A 15,957-nucleotide genomic window follows, 5' to 3' on the forward strand; every position below is an offset into this window, starting at 1 on the left:
AGTCAATGCTACTTCAAGTAAATACATAGCTAACACAAATAGCAAAATAAATAGCAAAAATACAGCATTAATTCAAAATTAATCTTTTTAGGAGACCGAAGTTAGTAAACCAAACGGAAAACTTTAAAACCCAACATACTACAAGCCAAAGGTATATTAGCTTTATTGGCATGTGCATGGCAAGGAATAATGATAGAAGACAATAACATTTTTGGTTTCTGTAATTAAAACATTATGTTTGCACAAGAGAAAATATTTTGCATGTGATGTATAAACACCTCAATTCCTAATATGCAATAGCCTCCAACCTGAGGCCAGGCATTTCAAGCAGTGTACATTATTGTCCCATGGCAGGAAAGCATGCCTAGAACAATGTGTGCATACTGTGGGTTATGAACCACACTGCATGCAGCAGTGTGATGTGTTATTGCTAAGTGCTGAGATAACCACCCTCAATTCATTACACATTTGATTTTAAATGCAATCTTTAATTTTGTTGCTTTTCACATGCCTTACATTCAGCTATCATAATATAGATGCTGTCTCATGCCTCTGTTTAAGGAAGTGGAGTCCTGGCAACTTTTGAAATTAGAGAGATGAGACTACATTTTATTGTATATTGCATTTGAGGGAATATTTTATTGGTGAGAATATGAGATGAAACCCACAAAATTACAATCAGTCTCTAACACACAAGTGTATGCTCTCACATCACAGTTCATCTGCAAAATTTCATTTATAGAGTGCAAACTGGAGACAACAGTATCAAATAATAACTCATGAAACTTATGCAAATATAAAATTAAAGCAAATTTTCTCATGCGTGTTTGTGTTATTTTGTTCATGGAAGCTACAAATCATCCTGAAAAGGTGGCCTTAAGTCAGTAAGACAGACATGATTTTGTCAAACACATGAAAAGCTGTTTAAAGCATTTTAGATTTGAAAGGTTATGAAATTCCTATTTTCATCTCTTGGTTTCACACAGATTCTATTTTGGATTTAGCTATTTCACAGGATGCTATTTTTATTCTTAAAACTTTGCTTAGCTACTTTAAAAAGACTCAAATTGAGCAAAGGAGGTAGATGCAAATTCTATCCTGGTGTTTGAATCGGGTAAAAATCAAAGTATGCATATGTAAATATGGCACACACATATGCTTAGAGTATGAACACAAATATATTAATAATTCTTGTCAGATGTAAAGACATTGTGGAATTCTCACATATGCATAATGTAGTGTTTTTCTCCCACTTAAATTGTATTAAATTATTAAATAATATTTTAACATAAAATACTTGCTTAGTTAACCAAATCTTCTAAAAAATGTAGTTCCTATTCAAGTCCAATCTGCCCCTGTTCAAAGAGTTAAATCTTTTGTTCTAAGAAATCACAAAAAGAAATAAACCATTAAAGGGTAACTAGTTTGATGCATTAAAAATTTTCCCTTGCCAGAGCTTATACAAAGGTGATATAGCCTAAAAATTGCTCAGCACTTGAGAACAGAGGTTCTGAGTAAGATGTCTAATATACTACCATTTCCTTCTGGAAGTCTCCAGAAGACCTCCAGCTTCAATTTCAAGCCCTTGTTCTTTTCTCTTTTTAGTTCTCTTTGGGAGATAAGAATGGCATTTGATGGATCCCTGTCACCTACATAACCAAGCCTCCTCAAGTGGTTAGCTTCTGATTGGGTAAGACATAGGCAATGAATTTTTCATTAGGACAGGAGTTCATCTGAGTCCACCATTTCTACACTTCATTCAGTTTTGCCAATAGGTGTATATTTCTTTATCTTTCCACAAGCAGACATCTGAAGGAAAGTTGATTCCCTCAATTCCCGGTAACCACATGGCAGCTTGAAATTTTCTGTAATTCCAGTTGTAGGAGATGCGATATCCTACAGATAATAAACACCTACAGTAATGTGTCAGGATACAAAATCAACTCAAAAAAATCCATAGCCCTCCTATATGATAAAGAAGTTGAGAATTATATCAAAGAAATGTTAATTAATAAATTCATAATACCCACAAATACAATAAAATATCTTGGGGGTAACACTAACCAAAGAAGTAAAAGACCTGTTTGACAAGAACTTTAAGTTTTGAAGAAAGAAATTGAAAAAGAAATCAGAAAATGGAAAAATCTCCCATGCTCTTGGATAGGTAGAATAAAAATTAAAAATGATAATCCCACCAAAAGCAATCTACAGATTCAATGCAATCCCCATCAACATTCTAATACAATTCTTCGCAGACCTTGAAAGAACAATACTCAACTTCATAAAAAAAAAAAAAAAAAAAAAACAGGATAGCCAAAACAATCATGTACAATGAAGGAACTTCCAGAGGCATCACCATCTCTGACATCACACTCTATCATAGAACTACAGTAATGAAATCAGCTTGGTATTGGTATAAAAACAGAGAGGTTGACCAATTGAATTGAATCAAAGACATGGATATTAATTAATCCACAGAAATATGAACACCCAATTCTTAGCAAAGAAGCTAAAATTATACAATGGAAAAAAGAAAGCTTCTTCAACAAAATGAGATGGCAAAACTGGATGTCAACATGTAGAAGAATGCAAATAGAGCCATATCTAACCCATACATAAAACTCAAGTCCAAATGGATTAAAGACCTCAATATAAATCTGACTACACTGAACCTGATAAAAGAGAAAGCGAGAAGTAGCCTTCAATGCATAAGCACAGGAGACCACTTCCTAATAACTGACTCATTGTATGTGAACTGTATTTTATGGTGATATAGAATGAAATATAGAATATTGAATATACTTTATGAAAAGAGTGAGTATTAAATAAGACAATGTGATAGCAGGCTAGGGAAAAGAATGTCACAAAGGTAGATGAATTGGCTAGCTATCTGTATTAAGTTAGGCACTGTCTCCATAAGCATGAATGTAATGAAGATGTATATAATTTTAAGAGGTTTCCAAAATGTAATTATTCTTTTGGTCTAGTATTAAAAAAAAAAACACTGAAAATATGCTTGCCTGACTTGATACATGCACCCCTGTTTATATTGATCACATTTCGAAACTGGACCCCATGGGTACAGTTACAACTGAGTGCAACAATAAATAATTGGTGCCTCCTGAAATCGAGAAGCTTCTGTAAAGCAAAGGACACAGTCAATAAGACAAAAAGGGAACTTCCTGAATGGGAAAAGGTCTTCACCCACATCAGAAAGAGGACTGATCTACAAAATACATAAAGAACACAAGAAATTAGACATCAAAATTCCAAATAATCCAATTAAAAATGGGTTGGTTACAGATCTAAACAGAAAATTCTCAACAGAAAAATCTCAAATGGACAAGAGACACTAAAGGAAATGTTTAGCTTTCCTAGCCATCTGGGAAATACAAAACAACTCTCAGATACCAACTTACACTAGTCAGAATGGCTAAGATAAACAAACAACAAAACTATGATAGCATATGCTGGAGCGGGTGCGGAGTAAAGAAAACAGTCCCCCATACTGATGACAATGCAAACTTGTACAACCACTTTGGAAATCAGTATGGAGGTTTCTCATAAACTTGGGAATCAACCTACATCAATACCCAGCTATACCATTCGGGCAGCCTCTCCTCTACTGCTTAGGGTCTTAGCCAGGGTCATTCTTGTGGATCCCTGGGAAATTTTTTAGGGCCAGGTTTCTTGCTACCCCCATAATGGCTCACTCAGTCAAAATATTAACTATGTCATAACAGATTATTTGTAATAGTCAGAACCTGAAAACAACCTAGATGCCTCTCAACCAAAGAATGGATAAAGAAAATGTGGCACATTTACACATTAGAGTACTATTCAAGGGTTTAAAAAAAATGACATCTTGAAATTTGCATGCAAATGGATGGAATTATAGAAAACTATCCTGAGTGAGTTAACCCAAACCCAGAAAGATAAGCATGATATGTAGTCACTCATAAGTGGATACTACCTATAAATCAAAGAATATTGAGCCTATAGTTCATGATCCTAGAGAAGCTAAGTAGCATGATGAACCCTAAGAAAATCATGCATAGATTCATCTGAAATGGGGAAGTGGACAAGATCCTGACACAATTGGGAGCATGGGAGGGGGGTAGAGAAGTGGAAAGGAAAAAGGAGGGTAGAAGGGGAGTGGGGAGGAGAACTTGAGGGAATGGGATAGTTGAAAGGACAGAAGAACAGAGAGGAGAGCAAGGAAGCAACATTATTTGATATAGCCAAATTCTGGAAACAACCTAGGTGCCCCTCAACTGATAATGGATAAAGAAAATGTGGTCCATTTACACAATGGCATACTACTCAGCAGTAAAAAAACAATGACATCTTGAAATTTTCAGGCAAATGGATAGAACTAGAAAAAGCCATTTTGAGTGAGACCCACGAAGATGAGCATGGTATAATTCACTCATAAGTGTATAGTAGCTGTAAAGCAAAGGATAATGAGCATAGAGTCCATCAACTTAGAGAAGTAACAAGGGGAACCCTAAGAGAAAAATATATATAGATACCCCTGGGAAGGGGAAATAGGCAAGATCTCCTGAGAAAATTGGGAGTGCGGGGGTGTGGGGAGAAAAGGGGGAGGAGGAGAGAATGGGAGTGGGAGAAGAACTTGAGGGTTGAGATTGGGGAAGGAGAGATACAGAGAACAAGGAAAAAGATATCTTGATTGAGGGAGCCATTATGGAAAGGATAACCCCAACTAAGACAAGAATTTAATAATTCCCTTTCTGAGAACCTCTCATGTAAATTTTGACTTTGCAAACACAACTGCTCAGACTTTCTTAGTTGTAACTGTACCCATGGAGTCCAGTTTTGAAATGTGATCAATATAAACAGGGGTGTATGTATCAAGTCAGGCAAGCATATTTTCAGTGTTTTTTTTTATACTAGACCAAAAGAATAATTACATTTTGGTAGCCTCTTAAAATTATATACATCTTCATTACATTCATGCTTATGGAGACAGTGCCTAACTTAATACAGATAGCTAGCCAATTCATCTACCTTTGTGACATTCAGGAAAATCATATAGGTATTCTTTTCCCTAGCCTGCTATCACATTGTCTTATTTAATACTCACTCTTTTCATAAAGTATATTCAATATTCTATATTTCATTCTATATCACCATAAAATACAGTTCACATACAACGAGTCAGTTATTTGCCTGTAATTCCATTTTTCAAACTAATAAAAGAATTGTTTGCTTAAACAGTTTCCAAACGACATGTAACAGTTGGCTATTCAGAAGACTGAATGAAGAAATGGAGCACAGAATGAGAAGTGAAAGAAATTATAATCTATTTCCTTTAACCTTTTGACTCAAACACCTAAAAGCAAATTTTACCATTAAAATGGAGATTTAAAACACATTATAGTGGTGCTTTCTGAAGTGATTTCCATATCACTAAGGCCTGATTATAGTAAATAGTGGTCCGCAAATGTACTCACAACCATATTGGTTGCTTTTCTTAAGAAGCAACCTAGCTGACTGTAATGTTCTCTAAAGTTGAAGCACGTTCCTTTAGGTAGAAAGCACTCTACATTAGCATCTGTCTAGCTGACACTTATTTCAATATGTTCTGCAATGGTCTCTGGGCTTTCCATTTCTCCTTATTATGGCCTTTATTCTTGTTAAAAGATGTTAATTTCTTTGTTCTGCTTTTGTTTCAGTGACATATGAATTTTATTTTTCTCTTATTCTCTTATATTACTCCATGTGTACATGTGTATGTGTGTGTGTGTTTATGCAGACAACATTTTGTTTATGCAGCCAGTGAGTGTGTGCATGAAGACTGCATGTGTGTATACAGTGTATACATGTAATGTGTGTGTTTAGTCAGTATGTGTATGCATGTATGCAGCCATGTGTGTGTATGCAGATAGATTGTACAAGCAGGCAGACAGTGTGTATGTTGTCAATGTGTGGGTATGTATGTATACAGGCAGTGTGTATGACTAAACAGATGTCTGCATACACAGATAATACGCTTGTGTTTCTATGTAAGCAGACAATGTGTGTGTTTGCATGTGTAAATGCAGAGAGTATATGTGTTTGTGTGTCTGTATTCAGAATGTTCAGAATGTTTGTGTGTGTATGTATGTGTTTGCAGACAGGGTCTCATTGTGGTGCCTTGGTTGGTCTTCAAATTGAAATGCTTCTGGTTTATATCACTGTATTCAATTTAAACCACATTTTCTTAGTTCTTTACTACCAATTTCTCTTCTCACAAGAAAACTAATCTCAATAATATTTTATAAAGGAATTTTAGGTTCAAAAGCATTAAGTAAATCTTTAAAATATTTAAGGTGCAGGAAAAGTAGATCAGTGGCTAACTGTATTGGCTATTCTTCCAGAGGACCCATATTGCATTCTTCCTACACAACTGGTTGCTCATAATCATCCATAACTCTAGTGACAGGGGACTCAACGCCCTGTTATGGTCTCCACAGACAGCAGAAACACATGTGCTATAGAGACTTATACGTAGTCAAAATACCCACGGAGTTTAAAATGATTAAATGACATTTAAAAGAGCAGGGACTGTGATTGCACATACCTTTAATATTGGCATTCTGGGGTGCCTTTAGGGACTGCACGAGGGAGACGGACGTTGAGAGAACCAGGACAAAGGCGAGAAAATGGCGTCCCTGGATTACAGGACTACAGTGCTTACACCTCCCAGCCAACTCAAGGATATGAACAGACCACACAGGCGTATGGGCAACAAAACTATGGAACCTATGGATATGGACAGTCTACTGATGTCAGTTATACCCAGGCTCAAAGCACTGCCACCTACGGGCAGACTGTATACGCGAATTCTTATGGACAGCCTCCCACTGGTGATACCACACAAACTGCCCCCAGGCATACAGCCAGCCTATCCAAGGATATGGCACTGGTGCTTATGACACCACCACTGCTACAGTGACCACAACCCAGGCCTCTTATGCAGCTCAGTCTGCATATGGCACCCAGCCTGCCTACCCAGCCTATGGCCAGCAGCCAGCAGCCACTGCACCTATAAGACCACAGGATTGTAACAAGCCCGCTGAGACTAGTCAACCTCAATCTAGCAAAGGATGTTATAACCAGCCCAGCCTAGATACGGACAGAGTAAATTACAGTTATCCCCAGGTACCTGGGAGCTACCCCTTGCAGCCAGTCACCACACCTCCATTTTATCCTCCTATCAGCTACTCCTCTTCACAGCCAACTAGATACGATCAGAGCAGTTACTCTCAGCAGAACACCTATGGGCAAATGAGCAGCTATGGTCAACAAAGCAGCTGTGGGCAGCAGCCTCCCATTTAATTACCTTCCTCAGACTGGATCCTACAGTCAGGCTCCAAGTCAATATAGCCAACAGCGCAGGAGATACGTGCAGCAGAGTTCATTCTGACAAGACACCCCAGTAGCATGTGTGTTCATGGGCAGGAGTCTGGAGGATTTTCCAGACCAGGAGAGAACTGGAGCATGAGTGGCCCTCATAACTGGGGTAGGGGAAGAGGGGGATTTGATCATGGAGGCATGAGCAGAGATGGACGGGGAGGAGGATGCTTTGGAATGGGCCACGCTGGAGAGCGAGGTGGCTTCAATAAGCCTGGTGTACCCAAGGATTAAGGACCAGATCTTGATCTAGGCCTTCCTATAGATCCTGATGAAGATTCTGACAAGAGTGCAATTTATGTGCAAGGTTTAAATGACAATGTGACTCTGGACGATCTGGCAGACTTCTTTAAGCAGTGTGGGGGTTGTCTAGATGAACAAGAGAACTGGGCAACCCATGATCCACATCTACTTGGATAAGAAGAGAAGAAAGCCTAAAGGTGATGCCACAGTGCCCTATGAAGATCCGCCAACTGCCAAGGCTGCTGTGGAATGGTTTGATGGAAAAGATTTTCAAGAAAGTAAATTTAAACTTTCTCTTGCCCAAAAGAAGCCTCCAATGAACAGCATGCGGGGTGGCATGCCACCTCGTGAGGGCAGAAGGATGCCACCACTTCATGGAGGTCTTGGAAGCCCAGGAAGTCCTGGAGGGTATATGGATGGCATGGGAGGCTGTAGAGGAGACAGAGGAGGCTTCCCCGCCACGAGGACCCCGGGGGTCCCGAGGGAACCCCTCTGGAGGAGGAAATGTCCAGCAGCTAGCCGGAGATTGGCAATGTCCCAATCCGGGCTGTGGAAACCAGAACTTGCCTGGAGAACAGAATGCACCAGTGTAAGGCCCCCAAGCCTGAGGGCTTCCTCCCGCCATCCTTCCCATCTCCCGGTGGTGATCGTGGCAGAGGTGGCCCTGGTGGTATGCAGGAAGAAAGAGGTGGACTTATGGACCGTGGTGGTCCTGGAGGAATGTTCAGTGGTGGCAGAGGTGGACAGAGGTGGCTTCCGAGGTGGCCGTGGCATGAACCAAGGCGGCTTTGGTGGAAAAGACGAAGTGCTCCTGGGTGTCCTCCTGGACCATTGATGGAACAGATGGAAGGAAGAAGAGGCAGACGTGGTGGACCTGGGAAAATAGATAAAGGCGAGCACTGTCAGGAACATAGAGACCTGCAGTCCATCAAAGTAGTTCTCACTAATAGTAGTCTTCCTAGCAAGCATTCTGTGAACCTGGATTTAGGCAGAAAAGCAAAACAGGGACTTTCAGCAAGCTTTGCAGGCACTGGAGTGTGAGAAGCGTATGTAACCAGAAGGGACGTGACATTGATACAGAACTGTCAGAAATCAGATGGGAACTGAAACTTTGTTCATTAGAACAACAACAACAAAATTCTCAGAAGTTTTCCAGAATAATTAGGAGAAAAGCAATTTATGGAAAAAAATGTTTTGAAGTCCATTAGTAGAAAATGAACTTCAGAAAAATGTGGCTCATAATTAAAATGATTCTTCTACCTTCAGCATTATAATAATAGAAAATTTAAATTTAAACATTCTTATGCCACTGTCCAAAAATTAAATTTGGACACTGCGATATGGTTTTCCTTTGAGAGAATCAAGCATCTCAAGTTCCAAATCTAAGTTTTTTGCTTGTGTATTTATTCATTAGTCACTAAAAAGACAGTTTAGGGCAAACAATGAGTCAGGCACTCTGCGGATTTTCAGCTCAGAACTGAATTAAACATACTGTTTATTATTATGCAATTGATAGTGTAGAGTATGATGCACACATATAAACCCCTAAACTTAGCTCTTTGTTGGAGTACTGTAAAAAATGAATGTAAAAGAAATAGGAGGAAGCAATAAATTGTTCTTTCATGAGAAAATTGCATCTTCAATGTCTTATCATCTAGTAGCTTTTTGGTTTTGTTTTATTTTGTTCGGTTAAAAGTCCAGGTATGTATGCTTTCAAAGTGATTCACTGTGAAAAAGGGAATGAATTTCAACATCTTGAACTACATTAATTAAATCCCAGTTCACCAAACACAGAAGGAGTGCTTGCAGTAAGAAAGAAACAAATTGAGCCATTATTTATACAATAGAGGTCATTAGGAGTGTGAACTCTCTCAGTATGCAAAGGTTAGTCTCAAAGACATTAATGAGAGACTGATTTTTCTCTGCTGGTGAAAGGAGAAGATGTGAGGAGAACAGGTTTAACCTAGGCTAGGTAACCCAGAAAAAAAAAAAAAAAAAAAAAAAAAAAAAAAAAAAAAAAAAAAAAAAAAAACCTCAACTTACACACTTACACATAGAAAAAAAAATTGTCCTTCAAAGACAGATTTAAGTTTTTCCAATACTTTTAAGACAATGAATTCTATGTGAAAAGATTAGGACAAGCCAAGTCAGCATGAAGCGCTACTAGTAATGCTTCACAGATCAGTTCCAGTTAAGTAAGAAAGAATCTAGACAAGATTAAGAATAGTCACAGCAGCTAGAAAAATTAGTTTGGATCTTCTTATTAAATACTTGGAACACTTTGCATTTTGTTGACTTTGTAAATGAGAGACATTGGAGGCTTGAATATTAACTACATTATGGTTTGAATGTGAAACTTACCCTCACGTTCCCTAGTTGCTCATGTTATATTAAAAGGCTGTGGACCCTTTAGGTACTAGTACCCTCCAGGGGTTAGTGGGTCACTGGTTTGGAGCACTGAACATAAGAAGCTGTTAATGGCATCTTCAACCTTCTGATTCCTTATTCATTTACATGAACGCAAACCAAGGAGGTGTTCTCATTCCCATATGCTCCCTTCAGCCACACTATACAGAATCATGTAACTATGAGTCCATTTAAGCCCTTCCCCTTCAAGATTGTGTCAGCAGTTGAGCTATAGCAACTCAAAAAGCAACCATTACTGTCTGTAAGTGAAATATATTTTCTTCTTTAGAGGGCCCGAGGGACAATGTACAAAGCAGCATATAAAAGAGAGCTTAAGACTTTGCAATTAAATACAAAAATCACAAACAACATTTAGAGAAGCACTTCACTGAGGGAAGTAGGTTGCATACTTATATGCATACAAAATAAACAGAATAAAACATTTTTTGGAAATGTCCAAATATGTATAATTATTTAGACACAATTTAGAGTCATCATTGCTGGTTTAATGAGTGATCTTAGAACTGTTAAATAGCTTATAAACTCCATTATCATAACCAGAAAAAATAGTTATGATTTAGGGAGATGGGCCAGTGCACAAGCAGGAGGAACTGCATAGATTCCCCAAATCTGCCTTAAAAATTGAAGTGGCAGAACTCACTTCAATCCCAGCCATGACAGGACAGAGACAAGAAGTTTCTTGCAGCTTGAGTGAGAAAACCTAAGCAAATTAACAGACTACATGATCTGTGTGTCCATGCTCACTATTTCTACAGGAATACAAAATCATGAAACCCTTCAGGTGTCTCCCATACTTGATATCAGCCATCCAACGAAATTTCAAAGTATATACTCTTACAAACAAATCAAACTCCAGCTGTATTATGTTTTGAAAGTAAAAGCTATACAAAATAGAATGTAGACAGACATTTCTTTTGTGCTAAAATATATGCAACAAAGTAATCACGATTTTTCAATTGCTTTATTGTCTTTCACAAACTCTCAGTGAAGCAAGCAGAAGAGATGGAAGTCCCTGAGAGCCAGAGGTGAAGAAAGACTCCAAGGAAATGCTTCCTTTGGTGCCAGAATTAACAGGGCAGATGCACATGTAAACTCACAGTGATCGTGAATACATGGACACGACCTTGTGGAGTCAAAAGTGCTGGGGCAGTCCCACATCTCCAAAACTGAAATTAACAGTACAAAAACCTTGTCTGGTAGCTAAGGCTACGTCCACTAACTCCTTGTTACTATTCTTGGTGGTCAACCTATGGTTTTGACATTACCACTGCTACAGAGATTGAATCTGGACCAATGACCTCTCCTGGTCCCTCACAGTGCCAAGGCTCCACTTTTCTCCATTTCTAATTCATTTCTGAGATGGAACTTACAGCTGGAATGGACTATTACCATCTGAAAGAAGAATATGCATTCCTCATTGAATTTGCTGGTTAATCTTCCTCAGCAGGGTGACTATTTCCTTAGAGCCAGGTAAGAAGACTCTATCTAAATGCAATGAAGAGAATCATGCTTTGGCTCTTTGTCAAGGTTGTCGTGAGTTCTTAGGTGCGGAAGGCCTAGAGACACCAACATGCCTGTTGCCAGAAGTTGGGTTTGTTGTAAGACCTATGTAATTGTTTGATCAATTCAGAAAATAACCAGGCCAGCTTTAAACATAAACAATTATATTTTTAATTGTTATAAGGGGAAACTCATGCCACAAGTATGGGGAGTCGGAGTTTTGCTGTGTCCCCGCGGGAATCACCCAGAGAGCTAGCACCTGGTCCGACCCAGTTTCCTTCCTTGGCTCCAGGTAGCCACGCCTTAAATGTGATTGTTTAACAGAACTTCCCCCATCCGACCTATGTGACCCCAAAGAGACCCTTCGAGAAGTCGCATCTCAACCAGGAACTGAAGCTGATCTGAGAATATGGACTCTAGAACAAACGTGAGGTGTGCAGGGTCAACTTTACCTGGATCAAGATCCATGCAAGGCCAACTGGGAGCTGCTAACGCTGAAAAAAAAGGGAGCCATGTCGTCTTTTTGAAGACAGTGATCTGCTGAGGCGATTTGTTCACGTTGGTTTGCTGGATGAGGAAAACATGAAGCTGGTTTACATCCTGGGCTTGAAGACTGAGGATTTCTTGGAGAGGCAGCTACAGACCAGGGTCTTTAAGTTGGGTCTGTCTAAATCTATTCACTATGCTGGTGTACTCATCCGCTAGCGTAATATCAGGGTCCGCAAGCATTAGGTGAACATCTCATCCTTCATTGTTCGTCTAGACTCCCAGAAGCACGTTGATTTCTCCCTTCATGCTTCTTATCTTGGTGGAGGACCGGACAGAGTGAAGAGGAAGAACACCAAGAAGAGCTGCTGATGAAAAGGAAGAGAATAAAATTAATGCCTCCCTTGACTAGTTTTCCAGTTGACAAATAAAACACTTAAAAAATCATGCAGTTGGTAATTGATGACTTCCTACCCTTCGACCAAGTGGAAAATTCTAAATTCTAAATCATTTTCATGCTTGGTTTTCATATACAATTTTACTTATGGAACGTGTTCTGTGCCAAATATTGATTGAAACCCTCACTGGTTATTTAACTATGCTGGTCCTGGAGTTGTCCAGAGGGAAATAAACAAAAAGAATGACAAATTATGGATAGAAGCAGAGAACAGAGAGCTATAAATGCAAAGTGCAAAGACGACTAGCAACGGGACATTCTATGCATTTAAGAGGAGATGTTGGCTGGCAATCTTGTCTGCTTCCAATTTCCAGAAGGATCTATATGTGTTTTTCTTTGGGTTCACCTTATTACTTAGCTTTTCTAGGATCACAACTATAGGCTCAATGTCCTTTGTTTATGGCTACAGTTCACTAATGAGTGAGTACATACCATATTCCTCTTTTTGGGTCTGGGCGCTCTGGCTCAGTAAAGTGTTTTCTATTTCCATCCATTTGCATGCAAAATTCAAGATGTCATTGTTTTTTACCACTGAGTAGAACTCTAAAGTGTATATGTGCCACACTTTCTTCATCCCTTCTTTCATTGAGGGACATCTAGGTTGTTTCCAGGTTCTGGCTATTATAAATAATGCTGCTTTGGACATAGTTGAACAAATGCTTTTATAGCATATTCCCAAGAGTGGTATTGTTGGATCCTGAGGTAGGTTTCCTGAGAAACTGCCACACTGATTTCCAAAGTGGTTGCACAAGTTTGTATTCCCACAAGCAATGGATGAGTGTTCCCCTTACTCCACATCCTCTCCAGCATAGGTTATCATTGGTGTTTTTGATTTTAGCCATTCTGACAGGTATAAGATGGTATCTCAGAGTTGTTTTGATTTGCATTTCCCTGATAGCTAAGGAAATTGAACATTTCCTTAAGTATCTTTTGGCCATTTGAGGTTCTTCTGTTGAGAATTCTCTGTTCAGTTCAGTACCCCATTTTTCAATTGGGTTAATTAGAATTTTAATGTCTAGTTAGTTGGAAGCATGGAGATAGGGTGGGGGGAAGGGGAGAGAGGAAGAGAGAAGGGAGAAGGGGAGAGTTGGGGAGAGTTTGGGGGAGTGAGATGGTTGAGATAGAGGAAGAAAGGTTATGGGAACAGGGAAGAAGATATCTTAATTGAGGGAGATATTTGGGGGTTGACAAGAGGATTGGCTCTAGAGGGATTCCCAGGTGTCCATGGGGATATCTCCAGCTAGGACCCTGGACAATGGAGGAGAGGGTGCCTGAACTGGCCTTGTCCTGTAGTCAAACTGATGACTATCTTGAATATCACCATAGAACCTTCACATCCAGTGACAGATGGAGATAGAGAGAGAGAGACCTACATCAGAGCACTGGACTGAGCTCCCAAGGTCCAGTTGAAGAGCAGAAGGAGGGAGAATATGAGAAAGAAAGTCAGGACCATGAGGGGTTGGTTCACCCACTGAGACAATGTGCCTATCTAATGGGAGCTTACCAAATCCACATGGACTGGGACTGAATGAGCATGAGATCAAACTGGACCCTCTGAATGTGGCTCACAATTGAAGCAGATTGAGAAGTCAATGATAATGGCACTAGGATTTGTCTCTACTGCATGTACTGGCTTTTTGGGATCCTAGTCTATTTGGATGCATACCTTCCTAAGCCTGGATGGAGGAGGGAGGACCTTGGACTTCCTACAGGGCAGGGTACCCTGCCTTCCTTTAGGACTGGAGGAGAGGGGGATGAATGGGAGAATGGGAGAGAAATGGGAGGAGGGAAGAAAGTGGAAATTTTGAATGGTATTTTTTTTATAAATCAATACAAAAATAAATTTAAAAAAAGAAATGTTGGTGGTTGTATCTGAATGCTCTCTGCTGCCACTACTACAGAAAGCTCTGGAAAGAAACAGGTTTATTCCTTCTATCACTACCTTAAGTTACACTTCTGTGACACAGAGCAATCAGCTACCAAGATTAAGTCAAGCCTCTGCCATGGGAATAAACAGTCTGAAATGAACACCACATTCTTCAAGAGAAAAATATAAATGCTCAGACCAGTCAGATAATACCAAGATGCAATGGAAAGTCCAGGAATTACAGACATAGGGGCAAAGTAAATTGGTAGAACACTGGGTAGTTTCTGCTTTTTGGCTCATCTTAGAACTTGCATCACAGATTTTTTAACCTCTATTAACTGACTTCTTAGAGAGGAAAATAACTGAGAGTGTGTAACTAGAAAAAGTACAGGATTGTCTTCTCAACCACTTGCAAAATAAGGTTTGGACAGAAGGGCTGAAAATTTCATAGGTGCATATGATGTATTTTGATGAAATCTACCACATTCTCTTCCAATTCCTCTCCTGTACCTTTCACTTTTCTGGTCCATCTTCATTTGCTTTGTTTAAAACCACTGAATAAACTTAGTGCTGCCTTGTGTGCATATGCAAAGAACCATCTACTGGAGTGTGGGTAGCCTCTTATGTCCCACATTTCTGAAGAAAACAAATTCTCCCTTCCCCACCAGCATCCAGTTGCCACTAACACCTCTGCAAAGTGTGAAGTTTAATGATCCACTCTGCAATCCTTGGTTTGATCTGCTTGTTTGTGCACACATTATTAGTCAGTATGAATTAATTTATGGCACACACTGCTTCAAAATTGACATTCACTATCTCTAATACTTGAGACTTGGAAGAAGGTGATATTGAAGTCCTATTTAGAGATGTGTAGAAGGAAGCAGGCGGGGCTGGGTCCCGCCACCCGGCCGCCGGCTAGCTTTACACCTGAAATAATTACACAGAAACTGTATTCATTTAAATACTGCCTGGCCCATAGTTTCAGCCTCTTATTCTCTAATTCTCACATCTTCCTTTAACCCATATTTAGTAATCTGTGTAGCACCATGAGGTGTGGCTTACCAGGAGAGATCTTAACCTGCGTCCATCTCGGAGAGGAGAAGCATGGAGACTCACTATGGCGACTGCCTGAAGTGTCTCCCCACTGCCTGCTACCCCTTTTCCCACAATTCTGTTCTGTCTACTCCGCCTACCTAATTTTCTGTCTCTTAAAGGGCCAAGGCAGTTTTCTTTATTAATTAACCAATGAAAGTAACATAGACAGATAACTCTCCTCCATCAGAGATGTAGACTGTATAGTCTCTCAAACTCTGCATGGAGATCTCCGTTGGCCTTTGTATTAGAGAGCATCCATTACCAAGCAAACTGTCTCTTATGGGGATTCAGAAATGCACACACCTATGATAACTGGGTTTCCAGGGAGATGTCCCCAGCTAGCTCTTTGGGCAGCTGAGGAGAACAGATATAAAACTTAGGGGAAAGTGTAACACAATTTTACTTTTTCAAATGTTAGAGTCCTTTCTAGGACTTATAGTCTATTAAGCCATGGGTCTTTTGCCCA

The 15,957-nt window shown here is 39.5% G+C and overlaps 2 pseudogenes; both read left to right on the top strand.

Moving 5' to 3' along the window:
- The first annotated feature begins 3,457 nt into the window (after positions 1-3,457).
- On the top strand, positions 3,458-8,700 carry LOC119808493 (annotated as a pseudogene).
- A 2,745-nt stretch (positions 8,701-11,445) lies between these two features.
- On the top strand, positions 11,446-12,444 carry LOC119808637 (annotated as a pseudogene).
- Positions 12,445-15,957: the final 3,513 nt, after the last annotated feature.

Source organism: Arvicola amphibius, chromosome 1, assembly GCF_903992535.2.
Source record: "Arvicola amphibius chromosome 1, mArvAmp1.2, whole genome shotgun sequence".
NCBI classification, from domain to species: Eukaryota; Metazoa; Chordata; class Mammalia; order Rodentia; family Cricetidae; genus Arvicola; species Arvicola amphibius.